This window comes from Drosophila virilis, chromosome 2, assembly GCF_030788295.1.
Source record: "Drosophila virilis strain 15010-1051.87 chromosome 2, Dvir_AGI_RSII-ME, whole genome shotgun sequence".
Lineage (NCBI taxonomy): Eukaryota > Metazoa > Arthropoda > Insecta > Diptera > Drosophilidae > Drosophila > Drosophila virilis.
In genome coordinates, this window is record NC_091544.1 from 7063613 (window position 1) to 7089278 (window position 25666).

The following is a 25666-nucleotide window of genomic DNA, read 5'->3' on the forward strand; positions in this document are numbered from 1 at the left end:
CATACTTTCAGCCGTCTCGGTGTCTGACAAGGTGTCAGCTTCAATGCAACCAGGCAACGGGACGAAACAGCCGTCAGCCAGCAACAAACACAACAGCTAAGTATCTTTGCGATAGGCGCGTATCCGTATGTGTGTGTGTGTGTCCGTGTGTGTGTGTGTGTGTGGGCGGCGCACCTACATTTGCAAGCTGTAGGCGATCGAAGAATATTTCATTTTTTTTCTCAGTTTTTGCTGATTTTTGACATATTTTCTTTGGACGCGAACAGGATACAAACAGGAGAACTATAGGGCGTTTTCGCAGGTGCAACTGGGCTAACGTGCAGTGCAGCGGGCGAGAGAGCTATGCAAATGCCGGGTGAAAATACGATGAAAAAATATCTCACAGATTGCAGCTGGCAGTAAACGAAATATGTTCGGCGTTTTCCCAATTTGCAAGCTGCCACCCTGCCTTCCTCCCTCTCTCACTCTCACTCACTATTTGCGTCTCTCCCTCTCTGTATCTCTTGGGTCATATCTCTGTTGCTGTCTCTGTCTTTCTTAGCATATGCAACAGTTCAATTTGGTATTGTGGCAGGCAACGCTTTTGGCGTTTTTTGAATGGCAGCTTCATTAATCAGAAAATGTAGTCAATAGCTGTATACACAACTCAGGTACCGATAGATGCAATATATGCACAGTGGGCCTGCAAGCGATACAGCCTATAGAACTATTCATTTTGCCCGCATTTTCATGTTTGGTATTTCACTGTGACAGGCTGAAAATGTGGAAATCCATATATGAAATACAATTGCATGCAATTACTTTAATACCTCTGGCATTCGGTCAATCAGTCACTCGACCTTTTCAAACCCGCAAGCCCATCCGCTGACCACATCGAGAGTGCAACAAGCAGCCGTCATTTGTGCTGTGTCGTGATTCACTTTATTGCCTGCAAGTCATATCATATATGAGGAGAGTCAAGATAAATTTCATTCCATATAAATAAATATATATATATGTATATATGTAAAAATTGTTGCTAAAAATACAGTTGCTTAGAATAGAGAATACAACAATTATGTGTGTGTGTGCTCCCTCCTGTTATTATTTATGCCACTTGCTTAAGTAACATCTTATATAATCTCACAAAAGACTCTTTTGCACATGTATATGTTAGGTACTTTTAACATGTCATTAGATTGCTACTAAAAAAACAAGTATACTTTCATTTATTCGCCTTTAATATAACTATATAAATATATCATATCTGTTACATCATATCTTTATAGCTAAATTGTGATTGGGTATATAAAAGCTTTTTGTATTTATAATCGTATTTTGCATCGCATAAAAAACGCCCCCACGCCCACCTACATTGCAAATTAGTTTTTTCTTGTATCATGCACATCTTGGCATCGTTTACATTTTGCCAAATTGAGTTGTGCATGGGGAAAGAAAAATTTGCGTAGTATCCGTTTTTCTCGATACGCACAGACTGAAAAGTAGAGCTTGCGATTACTAGACTTAAAATCCAATTTGAGTCGTGATCAAATAAACAGCCTCTTTCAGCACACTCAAACTGTAATAATAGCTCTTTGGCCCAAGGACTTAAGGCTGTGCCTGTTGACGCTTTAGCTTTATTAGTTACCCCTTTTTGATGCATTTTTTTGCAGTATTTTCGGAGAAGAGAAACCCAAACAGTGCGACACTTGTCATTTCTCGAGGGCTCTACATCAAAACCAAAAGCCGGTCGAGTGTGTTTATTAAAGGCGCCTCTGTTTGCCAGAGCGCTTTGGATCCAACTGATGCAAAATTCTTGGCTCCTCTGCCTGATCTCTCCATCGTGCTGACTGCAGTTTAGCTCGTTGTCATGGCTATTGCATTGTGTGTGGTGCTTATGTTTTACAGTCTCTGCTTTTAGGCGCGAGCACATCCATACACCCTCACATACACACACACACACGCATTAGCAGCCCGCCGCACAACAGTAATTGCAATCTTACTAATGCTGGCAAATGTGTTGCGGCTTTGCCCCAGCACTGGCACAACAATACGGTCACAGTCAATTGGATTTTCTGTGTGTGTGCTGTGCGGATTTTAGATTACTCAGCGAGTTCACATGCCAGATGCCATTCAGGGGCATATTTTTTGCTTTCGACGCTTTCGTTTTTGTTGTTGTTGTCTTGGGCCCATGTTGACATTACTCAACGCTCAGTTTGGCAGACGCGTCAAGTTGTTTACTCGTTGTCTTTGTTACGGCTCGGATTTATTGTGTTTAATGTGTTGAAAAGTCTGCTTATTTATGGCGCTGCTTTCGTCTTCTTCTCCCACACACATGCTCCTTTTTTTTTTATGTATGTACGTCTATTTTTCTTGAAGGGTTCGCCCTGCCCGATAGGCGACAGTGAAAATTGTTATTGTTTCTGTTGTTGTCATTGTTGCCTTATGTTCGATTGTGCGGAAAATTGAAAAAAAAAAAAATCAAATAAAATGGCTATTTCTAGTGGCTATTTCTCCCTCGATAGTTGCACCCTGTTGTCTGGCGCAACAGTTGGTCAAGGACTATAAATAGGAATTATTTAACATGAAAAGTAGTCAGCATTTGCTAGGATTCCCTTTTTTTTCGACCCGACTTTCATTTAAATAGACATGTACATAAGGAAGCTTCAGGCACAGTCACCATAAAAACAATCCCAACCTTCTGTGGAGTCATTACCAACAACAATGAGTACTTATGTACCGCGATAACTACAATTACAAATAATTGAAAATTTTGAAATACAATTGAATACATAGATTATAGTTTTTCTACTACACGTTCGCAGCTAGTCTAAAATATATATACCAACTATGCAAACATAAATAAATGTTACTTTATTAGTTAAACATTCATGTGCATGTTAAAGGTTCTGTTAAGTTCTTTTGTATGAGCATACATCATTTTACAAGATAAACAGGCTTACCAAATTCGAAGCTCTTGACCCAAGACTTATATAACATATATATATATTGTTGTTTTCTGTAGCTCTATTTTTATTTGGCCGTAATTAATCTGCTTGTATCCAGCAAATATTTCATCCTAAACGCATATTAAATATTTGTATTAAATTTTGCATTCTTCGTCCAACAAGAAGCAACAGGAAAATCATGAACATTTTCTGACACAGCTGCAGCTGCAAACAGCAACAACAAAAGCTGCTATAAAGTTTTATGATATGAAACATGCAACAACTAATATTTTAGACGCTGCTATCTATTTTTTTTTTTGTTTTTTTGGCGTCTGCCCCACCCATACCCCCACTAAAAGAAAGAGCTAATAGCGTTTGGTCATTTTTCAAAATGGCCGCCGCGTTGTGAACGCTTGAAATTGGCGGAAAGGCTTGCGGCAAGCGCAGCGCGCGACTCTCAGCTGAAAACTAGCTTGCTTGAGCACACATACACACACATCCACCCACATATACACATACTCACCCACACACACTCATGTCCTTTTTATAGTGAGTGGTGGCGTTGTCGTTAGCTCAAAGTTTGTTGAAAATTTTTATCAGCACGCTGAGGCAATGACATGACCGCATCACACCGACACGGACATCAACAACAGCGGCAGCAGGACCAGACGCAGCAGGAGCAGAAGCGGGGGCAGAACCCGCATAACCCCAACATGGTAGCTGTGTCGACATCGTCCCTGGCATGTGTGCCGCACATACTAATATGCCGTTAGTTGGCTGCCCCTGCTGTTGCATTCCTAATATAATTTTCACCCAAAAATTTTGTATCATACTTTTTCAATGCGTTTTCAGTTCATTGCAAAGGGCAAGCTGTGTACATTTTATATATGAAAGTTATGCTTTAATCGACGACTAAATTGCTAAATATCAGAAATGTGTAAGTTACAGAAATTGTTTAGTTGCAGAGCTGCAATGAAATACAATATTTTATTGAAAATAACTTATAATCAATAATTATCTCTATTTATGGAATGTTATAGTAAAGTGCGAACGCAAAAGCGTATAATTGTACCTACTTTCTGAGAAGTTGTCAAAAAAACTAATTGATTATACAGCTCAGGATTATGTTACTTCTTAGACATAGTTTCCCACTGCCACAAGGCTGAAAGAGAAACATACTTGCAAAGTTAAACGGCTTTAAAGGTTGATTAAATCGCTGAAAATCTAAATGAACAATTTACAATCGTTCAATAAAATTAGTTGTTTAAGAAGGAATGCACGCCAATATGCAAAATAAAGCACAGTTATAGCGAGTTGCTTGTTATTAAACTGCCTACAGAGTATCATATAGTCGACTTTATGGCTTTGAATAATTGAGACACTTAATAATGAAAAATTGTAATAGTTTTGACTGATTCGATGTCATTTATTTCATACAAATTTTAAAATTTTTCTTATAATGAATACTATAATTATGTAATTATGGATGCCATTCTATTATGTAGTACCGATAGTGTGTGTTTAAAGGAGAACAAAAGACGTAAAGAGCTTAGAAGTTGACTACTTGAATGAATATTAATTTGGTTTGCCATACAAGGCTAGGTGAACTTATTGTAGTCAGTTGCAGGTCCTTTCAACTGCATTCCTTGATGGACTTGAAAAATCTCTTTAATTATTTTGTATTTTATTGAGATTTAAGTTTCCAAATATTTGGTTAGACGAGCTGTAGCTCAGTTTATTGCAAGAACTATAGACGGGTATGTTTTTTTTTTGTTTGCTTCTTCGCCAGCTGCCTCGCACTCTTCATTCTGGCTGCATTAAAACTGTGTTGCATTTACGCTTCAGTTACGTCTGGGTAGAACAGAGAGATACACACAATAAGGCGCACTGCCTAAGTGGTCCTATTATTAAGGAAGGCAACTTCTTTGTAATCATTTTCCCAACAGCTTCGCACACACAGGACGCACCACACAAGCCAACTAACTAACCAGCCACCACGTCAGTCGGTCACTCAGTCAGTCAGTCCAGTCCGTCTGTCTGGCAACCACTTTTTGCCAAGTTTATTACTTTTATGCGATTATGTGTCACGTGTTAGGGTCTGTGTCCCTGTGTGTATGTGCTGTTGGATCTGATGCGCTAGGAGACTAGACAGTGTGCTTTTGTTATTATTAGTTTCATATACCACTAAAGTGTGTGTGTGTGTGTGTGCGCGCCATGGGTTTTTGCTGAAATTAATTGCAATTATTTATGGCCTTTAATTTACTCTTGTTTTTTTCTTTTTCTTGTTTTGGTACGCCTGTGGATTTGTGGCTTACTCAGTGGTCTGGCACTTGAGCCAATCATAATTCACCGCTTACACTTTTTCTGTGGCATGAAAACAAACAAATTTATGGCTAAATTAGAAGTACGCATAAACTCTAGCATAATCTAGTAATTTGCCATTCTATGACAATTTTGTTCATTTTGCCTGTGGCTGCTTGCCTTCCATGAGATTCCATAATGATGAGCGAAAATGTTCGACATTCAAATTTGCTGCTTGGCACTTGTATTTGTGATCACTAATGAATATTGCCATCAACTGCAGCTGGCAGGTCGCTGTGCATTCATCATGATATAAAATCCCTTGGAGCGTTACACATACGCAGCGTTGTACCGACAGCAGCAGCAGCAGCAGCAACAACAGCGTTTTGCAAACCAGAAGTTTTACACCAAAAACTTGATGGTAGACTAGAAAAAAATTACAAAAAAATGAAACTGTTGGTATTCAAAAATCATCATCGTGTAGGTAACAACATGCAACTGGAGAAATCTGTATAGCGTGCGAGCACCAGGTCTGCCATCCAAAAATGTGCCTGTATCTGTGTGTGTGTGCGTCTGTGTGAGCATGTCCTGCTGGGCTCAGATCCATGTCTGCGGTTGCTGGCTAAGCAACTAGCGTGCCGGTTGTATCTACCTCTTTCACGGCAGTCTGCCTGTCTGCTTCTTGTTTCCTCAGGCGTGGTTACATGTAAGTTGGTTATATTCGAAACGAGTTAAAATTAGCATAGTTATAGCCAACGTGCAGCGCCCGATGACTGTGGCTGTTATGGTCCACTGGCGGCGTCTGGTTGCCTCGCTCCTGACTTGGTAATGATGTGTAAATATACACAACTTGGCAGTTGCGAAACTGAATGAGAGCATTTCCTGCAGCCGCAGTTGCTGCTGTGCTTAAAACGTATCATTTTAAGCATTGCACTTGATAGTCGCATTAATTGGGTTAGTATGTTGCTTATAAATGTGTAGACCAAACTAATTTTCGACGCCTAAAAACCACACATGCGACACTCATCAGTTAATTTTTTCCATTTCTCGCTCAATACTATTGGCAGCCCGTAATTCAGGTCAGCTGCATAATGCGTCGCTTAAGTGCCTATAAGTATGCAATGCACTTTGGCCCTGCCACGGCTAAGGGCTCAGATTGCGGCATACGGGCCCAAACAAAAAAAAACCCACACAATCACGTGGCCATGCAGGTGTATGAAAAGCTGTTTAGACCGCCAGCAGGCAAGAAACAGCGCACAAATGTGTGATGCCAGGCCATAACCCATTGCCCCCGCACAGCCCGCGGTGCTGCCCACCTGCGCTGTTTACCTAGCCTATAAAGCGTCAGTTGGTTTCAGCAGCTCAAAAAAAAAAAAAGGACAGAAATGAGCACACGTGGCCAGCGAGTTGCACGCACAGCATCAAAGCGTCTGAACGCAAAATAAAAAGTAAAGTTAAAGCTGTATGGTGAAAGTGAATACAAGCACAGAAAAATGAATTTGTGTAAGACCGAAGACTGAATACGCTTCTTGCTTATATGCAGCATGGTTAGCGAAAGCTGCCTTTAACCCAAATTATATGGGCCGTATTCTTAGTGAATCTCTGACGCTATATGTCGGCAGCCTTCGAGTTTTCGAACAAGATGGGATCGCAAATATATATATATATATCAGTTCAAAAGGGTCCTCTTAAATCCGTGGCATATTCCATGACAGAATCAAAACACATTCAGTTAGAGCATCAGCAGCAGGCAGCAAGTGACACAAAAACTGCGTTGGCCTAGCCCCAACGCGTTCCCTGGTTGGACTCTGTTGACCTAAAAATCTCATTTGGCGCTTGCTCATTTCTGCCATCACGTTTTGTTACGTTTGCCACTGCTGCGCCTCTTTGTTTATTGTGGAGCAGCCTCAAGCTAGGTAGCATATTCTTTGATATAAAAATATCTGCCCAGTATTTCGCCCAATTGGACGCAGAAATAAAGATCAGGGCATGGCAGCTCAGCGTAAAATGGTACTGCAAGGAAATAAGAGGAAATGAATGCCAGACAAAAACTGACCTAGATAAAACGGATGTCCTATTGCTCCACTTGATTTCCTCTTTCCTTTGCCCTGTCAAGGCTGTCCAGCCAAACACTTCAAATATAATTTCTGAGCACTTTTACCTCCCGAGTGCCTGGCTCAAAGTTATTTAATATTGCATATGCTACAAGAACTTTTAATTGTTCTCATATAAATACATTTTATTTATTTTTTTTCATTGCAGGTAAGCAATTGTCATTGCACACGTGCACATTACGTGAAATTAAGTCTCTAATTGACGTGAATAACAAGTAAATTTCTAATGGGTAAATGTACACATATTGTGTAAAATACTGGAGCCTAGATGTCTTGGTTTACTCAAGTATTGTGCCTTATTTATTTAACATAATTTGCTAGGAATTTAAATATCTCGAGGTATTTAATATTTAAATGTTAGTCATGGATTTAATAGCATTTGAAACACACGCATAATCAAACGAGCAGATTGCGAAGATTTTCCAGAAATTGAGACTGGATGTCAATTGAATAATGAAAACTGAAAGAACGAGTCAGTCGAATTTTGTAGGCTTCTGTCACTTAATAATTCAATGCCAGTAAATGGAGGACCAATTTGGCGGCCTTCTGCGATTTAGATTCTTTTTTAAGTTACTTATATTCATTTGCCTCGCAAATGTCACAGGCAAATCTGTTACGAAATATGCGCAAGAGGGTAGTGAAAAAACCGAAAGCTGTGAAAAAATTAATGGAAATTGAGTTAGCCGCGACAGGCTGGCAAAATGATAGATGAAAGACAAAAAAGACATGTGAGAGGGGATGTAGAAAAATTAGCGTAGGCTTCATAAGCAATCAAAATGACAACTTAAGTAGGCTTCCCAGCAAAAATTGAATATGTACGAACAAAACAAAAGCCAAAAAAAATTTTATTTTTAATATATATATAAAAGAAAGCCTGTCTTTTAGGGGTTTGGCGTTACAGCAAGGTCAACCCTTGGGCTGTTTGGGCTGTGAAGCGACAAAGATGTTGAGAAAAATAGGGCTCAATTAGGGCTAAATTGTATCTAGCTAATTGAAACGCACAACTCAGCGCAATGTAAATTTTGTGTATTTAAGTTTTTCACCGACCGAAGAAAACAAATTTAAAATGCGAGACATAGCTGCTTCGCCTTCAAGTGTCCGGTGAATGTTGACAGGAGCTGCCAACCGTAGCATGTTGTCAAATCGTGCGTTAAGTTTTAAAATTTATACGCCACGCCCACATTGGGCAAACAAAAGATGCACGGTCGGAAGACCCTGAACCAAAAATAAAAAACCCAACCCAACCCAGCCAGAGATTTGTTGGCCATGCTCGACAGGGCATATGGCCAAGGAATCTGTTTATGTGCGTGGCAAATGTAAAATGTGTACTTTAGTTACGTCGGCCCCAAATGCGCATTTAACTTAATCAAGATTTTAATATTTAAAGAATTTCCAAATGTCACGTTTAGCGAGGGCGGGGGCGTGGGCGTGGACGAGGGCGTGGCCACATATTGCTCGCAGCCGCCATCTTATCGTATATATTTTTGTGTGGCTGCGGGCCGGGCCCAAAAGGGTTTGTTATGGTTGGGAACAAATAACATTATCTCTTAGCACATGGCAGTTGCCACACTTCAATTGGTTGCGAAAAACATACAAGACATGGTCCATGAGCCTCCCACTCAGAAGGAAGACAACCCCGACAACCTTAACGCCCAACTGAATGCTCGACATTATAAATTTTGTTGTCTGTGTGTTTTGAAGAAAGTTTTGTGGGGCTTTTTGCGGCTGCTTGTCGACTTGGTTTTAGTTTTATGTTGCACTTTTATCTATTTCGACATTTATGTCAGGTTCGTAGGTACTTTGCAAAAATCAATGTGCTGAATGACACAAAATGTTAAGCTGGACAGAGTGCAAAAACAATCCCATAAAAGCTTTTTGATGCCTTCAAACGAAATGCTTAATATTTAAAATGCATTTCAAATATTATGCTAAGTACACATCGAGTTCGTATCGAAATAAGTTTTTAGCTATACAGCCTCCTTCCCACATACTATCCAGTATGTAGCGAAAGTCTTGAAGTCGTAATATTTTTATCATAACAAATATGAATATTACTTTACTTTAGCATATTTAAGAATCGCTTAAAGCGTGCGCTTTAGTCGAAATTTAACTTGGCTTTAACCTGAGAAATAAGTTTTATGCGTTTCTCTTGTCTGACGGCTTCAACTTTGTCGTAGCGTCGACAGTTTGTAGCGCTCTAACGCCCATTTAAGTGAGAAAGTTACACACAGAAATCAAAGTTAAGCTCGGGACATGAACTCAAAGATTTGCGCATTACACACATACACTCGCACACACACACGCATGGACACATAATGTGCTGTGCGGTTAAAGAAAGCGCTTTATAAGTAAGTGTGCACATATATATATGTATATACACTTATACATATGGCCAACTAGGTCCACACTAAAATCCAGCAAAAACTTTTCAGAAGCCTCGCCAGAACTTGCTCAGGCTCAACCGTAGAATATGAACCGGCACGTCTAAAAGAAGACCGAGGCGAAACCAGAACGTGTGTGGGTCGCTAAAACGCTTAATGGTGACGGTGTCGTAAATGGCAAGTCAAAAATCTACTTGCCAAATACTTTTAGCTCTCTGTGTGCGCCTCCATGTGTCTCCTTCTATTGTCTATGTCTGTTGTGGATAAGCTGCCCGAAATAGGACTTCAAAAAAAAAAAAATAAATAAATAAAGAACTACACGTGACAATCAACATGCCAACATGTGCTTGCTCCTTCTCGCTCTTTGTCTCTTGTCGCGCGTCTCGTGTCTCTCGCACATGCCGCACCGCTGCATTTTCCCGAGGCTTTATTATTTGTGCCATAGTTTTGTGAAATAAATTTGGCAAGTTGCTCTTTGCATTTTATTGTTATGGGCTGTTTGGCTCCTTGTCTCGACTGTCTCATAACTTGTTATTGTCGTTGTTAACATGTTGTATCTATGAGATACTTTTCGTGTGTGCGGGTTCTGTCTTTGCCTTGCGTAATTTGGCTATTTTGGCAGGAGCAACTCCCACAGTCACATCCACACACAAGGACATTCACATTAGTCCAATTGTCTGTTTTGTTTCTAGAATTTGAAGATTTGCTCCTCGTTTGACAATCAGAGCCCCCTTTCTTCACTTTGCCCTCCCAAATGACACCCTTAGATGTATATAGAGCTCTGGTCGTCAGCTGTGCTCATAATTTATGTAACTCTCAGAGCGCTATTTAATCTGCTTCATGTGCGATTTAATGTCGTTGGCTATATATTTATAAGACATCCACTTAACATTGCATAACTATAACTGCTTACAGGAATTACACATATTTAATGCCAACAGGCTACGCTAAGTGAGTTATATACAAATTAAGCAGCTCGGAAACCAGATAAAATTACATTTATTTACGTGTATTTAATGATTTGACTACATTCTTTGATTTTTATTATGATCTACTGAAATTCCAGTTATGAATGGTAGTTGGATTCTTCTTTCGATTTGAGGCTCTACTTCCATAGAACATATGCATCTTCATGCCTTCTTTCTGAATACAGGATATAAAAACATGTACTGAAAATGTAGAAGACCTGTTTAGCGAATTTTCTTAAACTTTTAAAATCTCTATATATATTCTCTTTATATAATCCCTATTTTTCATTTTCTAAAAATATATAAAGGTCTTTTAAAATAAGTTTCAGCGCAAACAATTTTCTAGTTTCTAAGACATTTTACGCAATTAGTTATTTCACGTTTTTTTACTTTTAAAGAATATTATTAACGTTGCACAATTATGGTTCCTATTGGTCGGAAGTTGAGTTTTTTGTATAGATTTCGCAAATTTGGCGTATTTCTTCAGTTTTTTCTGTACTTAGCCTTCCCAGGAAAGCTGTTTTATTGTTTGGGTTTATTTCAATATGATAAATATGAGAAAGTTTATTAGATTTTAAACATGTTTCTTCTTTGAACAGTTTCCTAAATACACATACACACACACGCAAATGCATGCATACATGAAGTCATCTACGTGGTTTGTTTCTATAAAAACAAAAGCAGCTACTTGCATTTAAAGAAGTGCCAGCAAACACATAAGCAGCAAAAACAATGCAAATGAGCAAAGTTTTCACTGTTGAGCGAGAGGGAAATGAGGAGTCTCTGAAAACTCTGCTGCGGTTCTGTTGTCGAGTGTGCTGCCTGTTTGATGACAGGAAAATGTAAATAATTTAATTTCAAGTACCTGCGGTTTTCTCTGCAAAATCATTTTCAAATAAATAAACTAAGCGAGGCAACAACTGCCTCCTGTCAGCCATAGGAAGTTATCAACAGCAGCAACAACAACAGCCCAGCACTTATTGCCTTTCAATAAAGAGTAGAAAGACAGGCAATTGCGGTATAAACAGCCATCCAAAGACGTAATCGTGTTCCTGTGTGTGTGTTTGTGTGTGTGTGTGTGTGTGCTGGCTGAGAGGGGTGTGGCAATTGAGAAAGTGCGCGACGAACTTTGGAATTTGTGTATTTTGCGCCAAACCGCAACACTTGAAGTGCGCCACTTAGGCCAACAACTTTATCGCTTAGAGAGTGAGATAGAGAGAGGAAGAGAAACAGAAGAAGCGCGGGAGACAGAGAGGAAGTACTTTTAAATTAGTTTACTTGAAAGTGGGACAGGCTACATCCAGGCAAGCAAGACAATGGAGGTAAATTGCAAAGCAGTCAGCAATTTGTTTATTGAATTTATTAACATAATTGACTGCTGCGAAAATGCTTATGCAACATTATGATTAAAAAAGTTGAGCACTTGCAGCTGATGCTGAGCCAACAGGACGGCTACTTGATATCTGGGAAATCCGTAGCATTTCCGCCAACTTGGTTGGCCACATCTTCCGCCAGCCAAACTAAGATGGGTGCTTATCCTTTTTGTGAGAACGCACGTCTTGATTTCGCGCTCTACAACACAGCCTTTACCATAAGCCCATCCGCCCATCATCCACCCAGCACCCATCACCCACTCTTAATTTTTTTTTCTCCTCCTGCGTGATTGATGATACTCATTTGTGTGTTGTGTTTGCGTGTTGTGCAGCTCGAATGCGCGTTAGGTAAAATCATTTCGCTTAATTTTAAATCAGTTTGCCATTTTCTGCGCGCCAGCTTCTCAAACCCCGGTGACGCGGCGGCGGTTTAATATTGTTTATTGCTGCGGCGCGTGCTGTATACTTTTAGGCGCCTGTCGGCCAAAGTAATTTAGTCGTTTGTTTGCCCATTTGTTGTTGTTGGTTTTCTTCCTGTTTATAATGTTTAAGCACACTCACGGGTAAAGTTAACTGCAAGTTGCCAACTTTATTAATGTGCGTCTCGGTTGGGTTTTTATTTTGTTTGCTTCTGCTTTTTTTTTTTTAACTTTTCAATAGACTGCTCTTCTTGCTAATATTGTGGCATCTTTATATGGCACAATGTTCGTACGCTTGAAAAGTTTTGCCTGTGCCCTGCTGTGAAACATTTTCAATATATTGTTCATCTTTTGTGAAGTTACAATATGCTTGGCGAACGCTCTTAAGCAACTTTTAACCTGCCAGTTAGTTGAGCATCCGAAAAATAACTAAATGTTGCAGACGCAGACGCAGCCAGACGCATCAGTAAAAACTAATAAGAAAGAACTAAATCATGAAGCTCTCTTCCCCTCTATTGCATAATATGAATTATGCATTGATTTTTAAGAATTCAGCACAGTGTGAAGAACTAATTTTTGTTTTAGTTTTTCATTTCATATAACTTATTAAAAGAAAGCAATCAGTGAAAAGTACTTACTGGCAACACCCACATTCAGTGCACCCACTTACTTTACAAGTTAGTAAGCCCCACCCCAAGTGGTTGCTGCATACAACACTATGCGCCGCCCACTCGCCCCACTCACTGTGTGACCAACTCTTGACACAAAACTCGCGAGCGTTGCCATCAGCAACGGCAGCATAATATTTTTCTTGTAAAGTGGCAACAAGGTTGTCGCTGTTCCATTTCGCTTCAACGCCATTAAGCACACAAACAAATACTATGGAGAGCTGCGAAAAAAATATAAGAAAAAGGCTAGCATTGCACATACAAATTATTTTTGTATTTGTGCTGCATTAAAACTTGCAATTTTTTCCCCACTTTTTGCCGCCTCGATGCATTGTATCCTCTTTTAAACTGGTCAGTTTTTTTTTGTTTTGCAGCTGCTGTTTGCGCTTTTTCTGCAGCTTTTTTGTGCACATTTCATTAAAAGTTATGTGCCAAGCCACAACCCGACCACAAATTGGCAATTTATTTCAATAAATTTAATTACCCAACTATAATGTTAGCCCAAATGTGATTTACACTGAGCTGACCTGATGCTTGTTTGTATTTACCCCAAAAACTCCTGGGGCCTTGAACAGTTTGCCGGACTATTTGTCTTTTTAATTGCACGCTAACTGGCCCGCAAGCACGTGGCTTACCTCCAAAGTCCACACGCCGCGGCCAGTTTGTAAAACTTCCATTACATATTTATAATACGTTTTAGCGTTACACACGTGAGTGGTCCTCCCAAAAAGGCAACAACCGGGCATTGGCACGACCAGTGCGAGTTTTAAAAGTTTATCGTATTGGGGCCAAAAAATGGCAAGATTTCTCTAGTCGACAGTGTCCGACTCTGAGATGCCCTCGAACATATTATTGTTTGTCATTTAATTCCCAAATTTAAATGAAACAATTCCATTTTACTTTTCTTATGATGATGATTTGCGTAAATGGCCTAGTTATTTGGGCAAGTAAGCGACGAACAGCCAGTTTCACATCTCACGCTAGTGTAGTTCAACGTATGGCTTGTAAGTATATCCTCTTTTAATTATTAGTTATAAATTTAATCTCTAATCGTTATACCATTCTCTAAAACAAACTTGGATTTGTTTTGGTTTCCGTTTGGTTGTGGCTGGGATTGAGGTAAGCCAACTCAGCTGATCGTCCATGTTTTGTTCACCTTATGAGCTTCAAAATGTTACCATCTATATATATTATATTTACTAACAAAACATGCATAAACTTTTTTACCCATTTTCTTTGAGTACAGGGTATAGGAACCTGCATCGGCAGCTTCTGTAATTTCTGGGGCATGCCATAACAAAGTTTCATTTACTGCGCTGATAATTTGTGAAAAGTTTTTTCGCTTGTTGGGTTAGGCGAGGTCTTTGGCCAATTGGGTGTGAGAAAAAGTTGGGCGTCTGTTTAAAATGCCCATGTACTCCAATTTATGTCTATTGATTACTTGCAGAACTTGCATTAGCTTAACCAGCTGGCTGGCGGGAGTTAATCAATAGAACTTGGCAAACAGTTTTCTGGCCCGTCCCTCATTTAGATTTAAGCGGATAAATTGAAATGCATTTCTTGGCTAATACTTAGTTCGCTTAAGGCATTGTTAATTTAGTTGTTCTTATTTTTTCAGTCGTTTTTAGCTTCTCTCATAACAGTAAGCTAGCAAAAAGCTGTCGCTGCATTAAATTAGTACTACAATTTCTATCCACACACATTTTTGCACTTCCTTTCCTTAACTGTGATCCAGGGCTAGCTTAGAAACGCCTTTTGCGTGTCATAATAATGTTCCCTTTCTCTATTTATTGCTGCCTGAAACGGAGCTGCATACAAAAGCTGAGAAATGGCGCATCAGAAGCGGCAACAAACTTTAATTAGTTATGCAAAGCGAGCGCTGCTCTGGGACATTAAAAAGTAGCACATGAAAAATGCAAGCCAAGCGTATAAAATATGCTTAAATACAGCGGTCATTCTGGGCGGGATACATATAAATTAAGAACTCGGGAATTAAAACACACAAAGCCATGAAATAAACTGTAAAGCGAATTAAGGCGTTTTACACACACATACACACGCACACAAACTTATTCATAAGCTCAGAGCACTCATTTGCATTCATAAATGCTTCTAAAAGCACGTTTAATTGGTTTACCTGAGCGCACTCGACTAGGAGTTGCCCTCTAAAAAGTTATCAAATAAATCAACGATCCTTTAAAAAATAAATATTCTTATATATGCAGCATCGAGTTTAACTGATACCATTATATATTCAATATTTATACAATGTAATGGATATGTAATCGAATCCAAAAAATAATCAACTGATAACAAAATATTTTATAGGGCAAAAAGATGTATCAATATGATATTCTTTCATATTTTGCGTGTAGCACATTAAAAATGTCATTTACCTAAATTGCGAGCAATGGCAAATAATTCTGTTAAAATAATTTGTCTTTAATTATATAGTGGTAATTCATTAATTAAACGAACATATGCAAATTGTGGCTGTGAAATTGTGTGTTAAGTGGGCAACGTGTAAAATAGTACTTATTTAATTACGCCAACAATTACCAATAAATAAAAACAAATTTGCGCATGCAAAATTTAATATTATGCATGTAAAAGCCTCGATTTAGAGTTTTCATCCTTGCCTTGACACCAAGTAATTTAAATTAATATCAAGACATACCTTTTATTCCATTGAATTTGCAATATTTTTGTGTCTTAAGGATTTGTATTCCTAATATTTTTTATTTTACTGTCAAAATTGTTAGCCTTCGATTAAGATTTTTACGCTAAGACTTTTGCTGCTTTAGCTAGCGAGATTTGATTGCAAGTCAGTTAAATTGCGTAGTTATTTAATTAGAGTTTCAGAAATTATGTTTATCTAGGTCTTATTAAAAATACAATTTAAAATTCAAAGCATCTGGCTTTATGCACTTTAACAACAAATAACCCTATTTCTATCCTGAGCAGCCATTGCTGCTGTTGTCGCTCTGCATCTGGTGCCCTCTTTGACAATGCTCTTCATTACATCGTTTCCATTTAGTCAATTTGTCCAGTTGACCGTGATTGCGCATTTTTCAATACAGTTCCAAAGGATCCTACTGTTTGGTTCTGAGACACGATGTACATTGACAATTGGAAATCACGAATATTTGCCATGGTTCAATTAAATTGCATCAATCGAAACCAATTTTGATAGTTTAGTTTTTTCCAACGTTTATTTATATATTTTCTGGAACTATTCAAATATAAAATTTCTCGACAGCCATTAATATATCTTAAATTTTATCGCAATCTCTTTCCTCGATCCAAAAACTTAAGAAACCTCATTTTAGTTTACGTGTTTAAAACCCAAGTCTGTGTAAGGGTATACAATTTTCTGCACAATGCTAATTTTTTGTTTTTCTTCTTTGCCCAAAACTGGCAAAGGGCTGGGCTTACTGTTTGCTCTTGTACGTATTTTTGGAACGTTGCCCATTGTACAGAACGAGTACAAACTAGCTGGACTACGACTATAAACACGTTTAACCAGTTGCACTTTGCCTTCCGGCCAAGCTCTCTGTGTGTGTATGTGTGTGTGTGTTTATGTCCTGTGCGGCAATTCAATATAGTTATTGTGTTTCCTTTGACTTGCTGCTGTTGCTGATGCTGCCGTTGTTATTGTTGCTGCCGAATTTTGCATGCAGCTTATTGTCGCAATGTTGCCATTGTTGCTGCCACGACGTGACATTACTGGGAGCCAGGGCCTGGGCGCATGGGGGCCAGGATTTCTTTGTTTTTCCATTTTCATCATACTTTGTGCAGATATTTAGTAAGTTAATTAAAATTTTTGAGCAATTAGCTGCACGTTCTGCCACACATTATTGACAATAGTTGGCTTTATTTAGCCAAGAAATTAAGTTGATATACTCAGAGGGGAATATTCTAGTTAAGGGATTACAAAATTGTTTATTCAATTGCCAACTTTACCAAATATTTGCAATGAATTTGCCAAACAAATACAACAGTTTTCCTCATATTTCGTTGAAATTTAATTTTAGTTTGTACATGTTTTATTTTGCTGACACATCCAAAGTGAAAATATTTGTTTGCAAACCAGACAGACGAGCATGTCAGCCCCAATTATATGCTGAGCCTTAAACTTTGTCAGTGCAAACGAAAAACGAAACCGAAAAAGAAACTATCAACCGCAATTTGCTGTTTGCGCTCTACAAAGCATAAATCTACATGCCTGAGCCTTGCCCAAAAGCCACACAAAATATGCATGTGATATGCTTAATTATTTATCATGACTAATTTAAAAAGTCGCTCAGCAATGTCCTGAATAAACTTTGGCTGCTGTTGCCTCACGAAAGTATCTGCTTATGAGCAGCCCAACATACTCTTGAAAGGGTGATCCCAGATACACATCAGGCCAGACATGTGCACACTCAGCCAGTGCAGTCTGTATGCCAGGACTAGACAAAGTTAAAGTAGTTGCAAAGTGTCGTCGTTGCCATCATCATCGTGATGATGAGCTTTCCCGGCAACTTGTTACCTACAGACCGCTGCAGCCTACACCCCCAGTGAATGTCGGGCACACAAACTCGTTTATATTTAATAAACAAATTAAACTTGCTCTCTGTGCAGCTTGTTCATTTTCTACATACAAATATGAAATAAATTGAGATTTTTAAGAACTCCTCAAGCCAAGGAACTTTACAGCCCAATTATTAAGTAAATTGTGTTTTTCTTATACCTCAAGCACTACTAAACGAATATTTAAATAATTCTTGCAACAGCAGGTATAGAGCCTTATATAAGCTGGTATTTCGTTGCCCTCCATAGTCCAAGTTGCTTGCTTTAAATGTTACACATTAATATTTCTGCCGTTTTTCGCTTCAACGTGCCCGTTTTATTATGAATTAACAATTTTCTCCAGTTGTATTTATGTTGAGATGTGTACTTCAATGAGTATCAAGTCCATCGAATTGATAACCTAAATTAGAATCAACATTTTTCGCTCATTTAAGGCCAGTTGCTTGATTTGGACAAATTGGAAAAATAGTTATTAGACTTATATTAAAACGCAAGCAAGAAAAGTTTTTTGCATATTTTCTATAAGCCGCATTCATTTGGATAAGTTGATGAATTCTTAAAGTGCTAAAGCATTTAATTTGGATAATATCTGTATAGCGGGAATGCACTCGAGAGAGCGCGGCAAGCCTGCAAGATATTTATAATTTTCATATTTGCTGAGGGGAATATACATACTTTTTGGCGCTGCGCTGGGATCACGCCCACATTTCCCAGCAGCAAACATTTCTCAATTATTTCGGAGCAACGTCGTGTCTTAGTCCGAGGTAGTATGTGGAATTTTATTATGCCCGCAAGGATGTGCGCTCCGAAAGGCGCAACCGCATTTTATTTATTTCAATTTAGTTTGTGCAAAAAAAAAAAAAAAAACAGCAACTAAAAATGGGGAAAAAAGTAAATAAATAAATAAATAAATAAAACATAGTAATGGCATAACACATTTTGCTGCTGCCAGCTCTTCCATCTTTGGGCTTTTCTCTTTTGGCTGCGCTGCTTTATGAATTTTAATGAGCGTTGCCTCGTTTGCTATGCAAAATATTTGTGCAACAAACGTCACGCAAATCTTCAATGCTTAAATGCCAGATGCTGCTCTCCTCTAGCCCGTCTACCCTGACTTCTGCACCTCTACTTGGCATATTTTACTTGACTTTAAGCATGCAGTTTCCGTTTCGGTCCGTTTTACAGCGTTGAACAAATTTTGTGCCAGCTACGCGAAAATAGTTGCCAACTTGGCCAATGTGCCAACTGGGCCGCCTTTGTTGGCATTGCTAAATGTTCGTTAACGTGGCGCATAAATTTGTTAGCCAACAAATGTTGACTGCTTGCATATAGCAGGAAGAGGTCTCTTAATAAATTCACATTTAAATATTTGCTTCATCCACAAAAAAAAGGGTCGCTGTCTTCTCAGCTCTTGGCATCAAATTGTTAATATGGCATACAAAAAAACTTGCTGGTCTCTTTAGGCCGAGTAACGCAGTAAAAGTATGAGTAGAAGATAATTTGTACTGAGATTTAAAATATAGAAATATAGAAAGAGGCTATGAATTCGAATCCTTGTACACTGCTACGCGCTTAAATTAGTAAAATCATAATTTTACAACAATACAAATTTTAATATTAGTTATAATAAAATCTATATATTTTAAAAGTTTACCTAGTGTAAATTGAAACCCAGCTGTTAGCTGGTTTAATATTATAGCACAGGGCTTTCAAAAGAGCCCCCGGTGACAGTTCCAAACCCGTTGCTCTACTGCCCAGCTGAAAATCGGCCAAGAGCTTAAAACTATGAAAATATCAAACAAAAATGTTGTTGCTCAACACTTTTCGCTAAATTTTGCAGCAGCGCGATGCAATTTTAATTACATATATTTTTACAACAGTTTCGTATTGCCCATTTTCCCATGCCCTTATCCTTTTTGTTTTGCTATGCACCGTGATGTAGAAGCATTATATAAGCAACTATGCTAAAGCGGATGGGGAGCTTAAATGGAATTTAATTAATTAATTTGCCTGAAAAATATTTGCATTGAAAATGTCAACGTGCCGCACAGCTAGCCAATTGAAATGCAGCCGGTAAACATGGCGTATGATTAATATGCATTTAACACAAAAAAGTTTTTTTTATTTATGGGTGCTGCCGTTGAACTTTCCGCTAAAGCCAGCGTGGCAGACACATTGAAATACACAACAACTGCCACTCTGGGGATTTGGGTTAATAGCCGACTCGTAGCCCGGACTACATAAAAACAACAAGAGCGAGAATGGTTTTGACTATGACCGGAGCCGGCTACAATTCCAGGTGCGGGGACTGCGCCGAGGTGCTCGGGCGTACGTGCAAGCCTCACAAAAATAATGGCACCGTTTGTTTTGTTCGTTTGTGTTGTTTTCTTACGCCTGGGCGGCAGAGTCAGAAAACAACTCAAGTCAAAGGCAAATAGGAGCAACAATATGAAGGCTGAGGATGATGGCGGGCTGGACAGGAGCAGGGGGCGCATGGCAATTGTGACACACTAAGGCACAGACAAAGAGAGAACCAGAGCTCACCTGCAGGCTGCAGCAGACAATAAAAAACACAGACAAAGGATTTGGAGTGGGAAAGTCATGATGGGAAATGGACAAGTCACTGAAGACAGATATGGTCACAAGTAAAATGAAAGTCGGATCCGAACAGATGTGGACGTCTCATTGTGGATTATGCTACACCCATTGTGCTACTTATGCTTAGCAATGCGATACGTTGGAGAGTAGGAATTTGTGCAGTTAAGCGGCTTTAAAAGGGTTAAGAAATCTGTCAAGAACTTAATGAGCAAGTCTCTGCTTTGCTTGTCATTCTATATATGTATGATTTACTAAAATGTAGTTGGCTGACAATGTAGTTATCGCCATCTTGTAACTCTCTTAACCATAGTTGCCCTTAAAGTTGTCACACAGCTAAATGGAAATGATGATATGCCCTGCAGAAGGGCCACAAGCACATAACGAGCCGAGAAGGGGTTGCGCCTTTGAATACGAGACAGCGAAACAGTCGGCACGACAATAACAACTGGGGAAAAACAATGAAGGCGACACGGGCTAAAAAAATATAATGCTGACTGGCAAGGGAACAGGATGCAAAACCTAAGCTGTAAACTTGAGCCACCTACTCAGCTTTGCGGCGCTATGAAAGACGTTATAAACGAAACGAAGGTAAAAGATGCCGAGTGGCAAAACAAGTCCCAGCGTGGGCAAAACTACGATACGACTATTCGCCTGGTCTCTTTATGAGCTAGCTCTATGTCCTATAAAGGAAAAGGAACTAGCCAGGTGAATGCTGTGGGCTTGCCAGAGTAAATTAAGCCGAGCACCAAGAAACTGTAAAATCTATACGGGGCTCTTATAATTTGGACACAGGAGCCACAGCGTGAGGGTGGCTAACTACCAAAGCCCACATTGAACTTTGCACTGTTGGCTGCTGTCCGCAGCTGAGACAGCAGGTCATGTGGCTGTGGCTTTTGGCCCACTCGATTCACCTGCTAAACGTAGCTTGTTAGCCGATTAAGAGCATGTGGCAGTGTGGTGTATATATGTGTGCCGTTTGCCTTCTGCTCAGTGCAGCGTAAGACTGACAGATAAGTCAAGGACAAGTGCAGCCAAGCTTATAGGGAATATAGATAAATTTCAGCTCATAGTTTGTAGCCTTTTCTAGCTGGCAGTCTCACAATTTCTTTTCTTTTGCAACCATTTGTTCGTCTAGTTTCTTTTAAGATTATGTATTTTTGATTTGAGTTTTGCGTTCAGTTTTCGCATTTGTCTGCTCTTTTCATGCTTCAACCACTTCCCATTGCTTTGCTAGGTCAAAAGAAGAGTTATACAAAGTGTGCCGCAGTATCAGTGCATTGCAATCTCTAACAAAATATTTCTTGTGCAGAGAAATACAAAATAAACTTTTCTCAAAAGCGACATGTCTATAAAATCGACTAAGGCAAAAATTGTGAAGATAAAGGAAAATAAATAAGAAATTTCGTGCAGCCAAGCTTTTTTCAGAAATCGTCCCTAACCAGCTGTTAGTAATGTCTCAAAAAAAAAATAAAATCAAAGTTTCAGTGAATACATAATATTGCGCTTTCTGTCATCGTAAAAAGAATTTTCTTTACTATTAATAGTTGAATTTTGATGTTGCCTCCTTCCTGAATGAACACAGTGAATAATCAATAATATACTATCAAATAGCATTAAATTTCGTTTTCAATGTATATAAATTCATATCACACGCTCGCACACACACACACACACACACACACACGCACACAAGCACTGACACTCTAACTCATGTGGCGCGCAGTCAGGCAGATAATATTTACCCTCACGTAACTCATCCAAATAAAGGTAACACCTGAAATAAACATAATCAAATAAGCTGAAATAAGCGGTAAGCAAACAACCCGAGCGCATTTTGTCGTTCGGTGAAAATCAAATTTCAGTTTTCTCTTCCTTTACAAATGTTGTTGGCAGCGACAGCTAAGGTTGGCCATAAAGGATTTACACGCATGTGAACAGTCGGCTGACTAAAATATGTAAAATGCTATATCAACATGGTTGAGCAGCACCACCAGGGAATGAGTCCATATCGAGGCCTTTTTAAATTTCTTGTCATTTTTGTTTTGAGTCGTTTAGTGGGGCGGTCGGTAGAGGGGCATGGCTGTCACTGCCGCTTGAGCGCCTCGGGCGAGCCCACTTGACAGCTCGCCGCCTGTCCTTGTCGACAGGCAGGCAGCCAGCCAGCATTGGCTGTATGGGTGAAGGACGGAGGACGTGCCTGGCCAGTCTTGTTAAACATTCGTCACTGCCTCAGTCGACACCACTTGCTGATGTGTTTATTATGTGCCCCTAATATATTTATGAGGGCGTTATAAACGCATTTCCATTTTATTTGTGTGTCTGGGCTGCTGTTTCTTGATATTTGTCTTGCCATCTTTTTCCTGTTTTTGTTTGCTGCTGATGTTTTCTTTTTGGCTGCGGCGCTATTATTTATGAGCAAAAAACACCCAAAGGTATTTTCGGCTCACTCAAAAATTTGATTTCATATTCATGCTGACATCGCATACGAGCTTTCAGTGCCATCTTGCGAAAGGCCTCAACAAAAATTTATCATACGCACTGTGGTCGGCTGTATTTTCCATGAACTTAAGTTTACTCCTATGGGAATACACTTCATAAATGTATTCATGGTGCATATGCTTAATCAAATTAAAAGAATTGACAAAAAGTAATTACATATTTAGATTTTAGGATCTTGAACTTTGTGTTTTGCTGTCTAAAGTTTTTATTTCTTAGCGAATTTAAATTCGTGTTATATATGTCTTTAAAGCAACTCTTAGGGCTTCTGATAGTTTTTTTGTTTGTTGTTGTTGGTTGGTTGGTTCCTTAACGAGTAATTATTAAATGTTAAACAAAGCGACCTCGATGAAACGCAAGCGTTGTTAACAGCAGCTCATCCGCAGGCAGCCAGCGGTGGGCGTGGGACTACGTTCACGCATGGCATTTGAATTACATTCTGCTTTTTGCCCCACGCAGTGGGTCTGCCTTGCGGGGGAGGCTGGAGCTTGGCTTTTACTTAATTGGGGCTTAAAACTGCAAAATGCACTATACACAGATTTACACGCACACCCACATCTACATGCATGCCTTGAGTTGGCAGGGACTAGCAGCGGAAATGTGAAAAGTGAGGCAACAAAGCATGATGCAGCACACACACACACATACACACGCACATAAAAATACCTATACTTAAGCGGATAATAGCTGCATTTGTGGCTTTCAAGTAAAATCTGAACCTGGGAATGGACTACTATGAATATACCTTAACAAACCCTTACTCCGGAAAGGAAAAGGTATTAAAAATAACAACTTCTTAAATATTGTGTGTGTGTGTGTGTGTGCCGGAAATTAAGGTCTTTTGGCGCACAAATTAGCAGCATTAATCTATGAGAGAGGCGGGCGGGGGTGAGACTCTATGATAATGGCCAAGCGCAGCGCAACAAACTGCTGTTATTAGTAAAGCTGCCGTTTCCACTGACATTTTCGCCTTTTAATTGATTTAATCGGCTTTTATACATGTGCCACGCCCCCCATACTTGCTGCTGCCCATACATAACCGCCTTGTGTACGCAGAGACGGGCTGCTCATTAAAACTGCTTGGTTTTTTCTGTAGATCCCCCTGCGGCATGGCTCATTTCCGCTCTATTGGTGTATAAACAATTTTAGCGCATTAATTGAATTGCTCTGTTTGTATGTGTGCCTATGTGCGTTGGCGGGTGTGTATGTGTGTGTGCGTGTGTGTGACATGCATAAGCCAAATTAATTGTAGCCTCGTTTCGCACAGCATCCTAGAAAAAAACGTCGTCGAATTTTACGCCCTTTGAATGCTTGGCTTTATTTATTTCTTTCGTTCTTTCTATTTTTTCCCCATTGTTTACATGCAACAAAAGGCATTGGCGTCCTAATGAAGGTTTAATTAGCAAACAAACACTCACACACACACACACACACACACACGCACACGCACACATGCACGCATTATTTTAGAAGCCATTTCCTGTGCCCTTCTATTTTTATATGTACGCGTATGTGCCACTAATTCCAGTTTTAATTAGTTTATTTGGCACGTTTTGTGTGATTGATTGATTGATTAATTCAATTAGCAAAACTCGCTGCACCGGCATGTTCAGGCGACAAGCGCCTACTGTGAACGACTTGGCGATACAGGCATTAAAAAAGCTTTAAGTTAACAGAGAATTAACTAAATCACCGGAATTATATATGAATCCACATGAAAATTAATATAAAGTTGAGGGTGTGATACTTGTAAATACCCTATCTTCGGCACGCCGAAGACTTAATACCTTTAGAGACCAAACCATTTCATAAAGCTCACTGAGAAAACAGCTTATGTCGAGTATGGTCAAAATATCTTGATCAACAAAATAGTTCTTAGTTGACCGATCGTTGCTATCTGATATAGTGATCCAATCCAGCTGGTCCTGACATATGCGTGCAACAGAAAGAGGAACGAATGCAAAGTTTCAAAGCTTTAGGACTGTGAGACTAATTCGAAACTGGCATGCGTGAAAGAAGGACGTGGCTATATCTTTTCCAAATAAGTATGGTCGTAGTCCCTTTGACCTCCACTAAAACAACACAGCATTGTTAAGCATATTGTATAAAGACTATTGTTACCCGATAATAGAGTTTTGGTTTGGTGTTTCAACAATGGGATGCCTAGCACAATTTTCTCTGTGGCTGGCGACCCCATGTTCGTATAAGCTGAGCTAAGAACCCAACGTTTGCAGAACCAACCGCATGACCTCAGCCACATCAAAGTTAAAGCCTTAAAGCCCCATAAAACCTGCCTTAAAATTCACAAGACCAGGCAACTACACACATAAATTGAATATATATATACATATATATATATATAGAAATGTGTGTGTGTTTTGTGGGTGACTTAACCAACAAAACCACAGAAAATAACTGGGTACTTTTTTTTATAGGTTTTTGGGTCCAAGCAGAGCACAAAACAAACCGAAAGGCGAAACATTTTTAAGCCTTTGCCAAGCGGGTTGACAAATAACACACCTGCCACAACACAGATGCCAGAAACAGCTAAATATGAGACGCACCGCAGCTTGACATCTAGTCAGGGGGCGACGTCGAGGGGTCGGAGCTGACATGCGGTTAATAATTGCATAGCGAGAAGGGGCCGGATATGGGACACTGGCTGCGAGGCGCTTAAAAACTTATCACTCATGTTCAAAAGCGCCGTGAAAACGCCATGTGTGCGCCATGGGCTACATGCTGGACACAATGGCGCTTAGATGGCCTACGCCCCGTGCTGGCTTATTGATGGCATGCTCGGCAATTTCATGGCTTGCTTGTTGTGCTAAATGGTCGCCTTTTAATCTAGCCCC

At 39.4% G+C, this 25666-nt stretch overlaps 1 protein-coding gene across 23 annotated transcripts in view; it reads left to right on the forward strand.

Moving 5' to 3' along the window:
- The window catches only part of Dys (Dystrophin), a 157856-nt gene that overhangs the window by 84609 nt on the left and 47581 nt on the right, over nt 1-25666 (forward strand). The window lies entirely within an intron of this gene.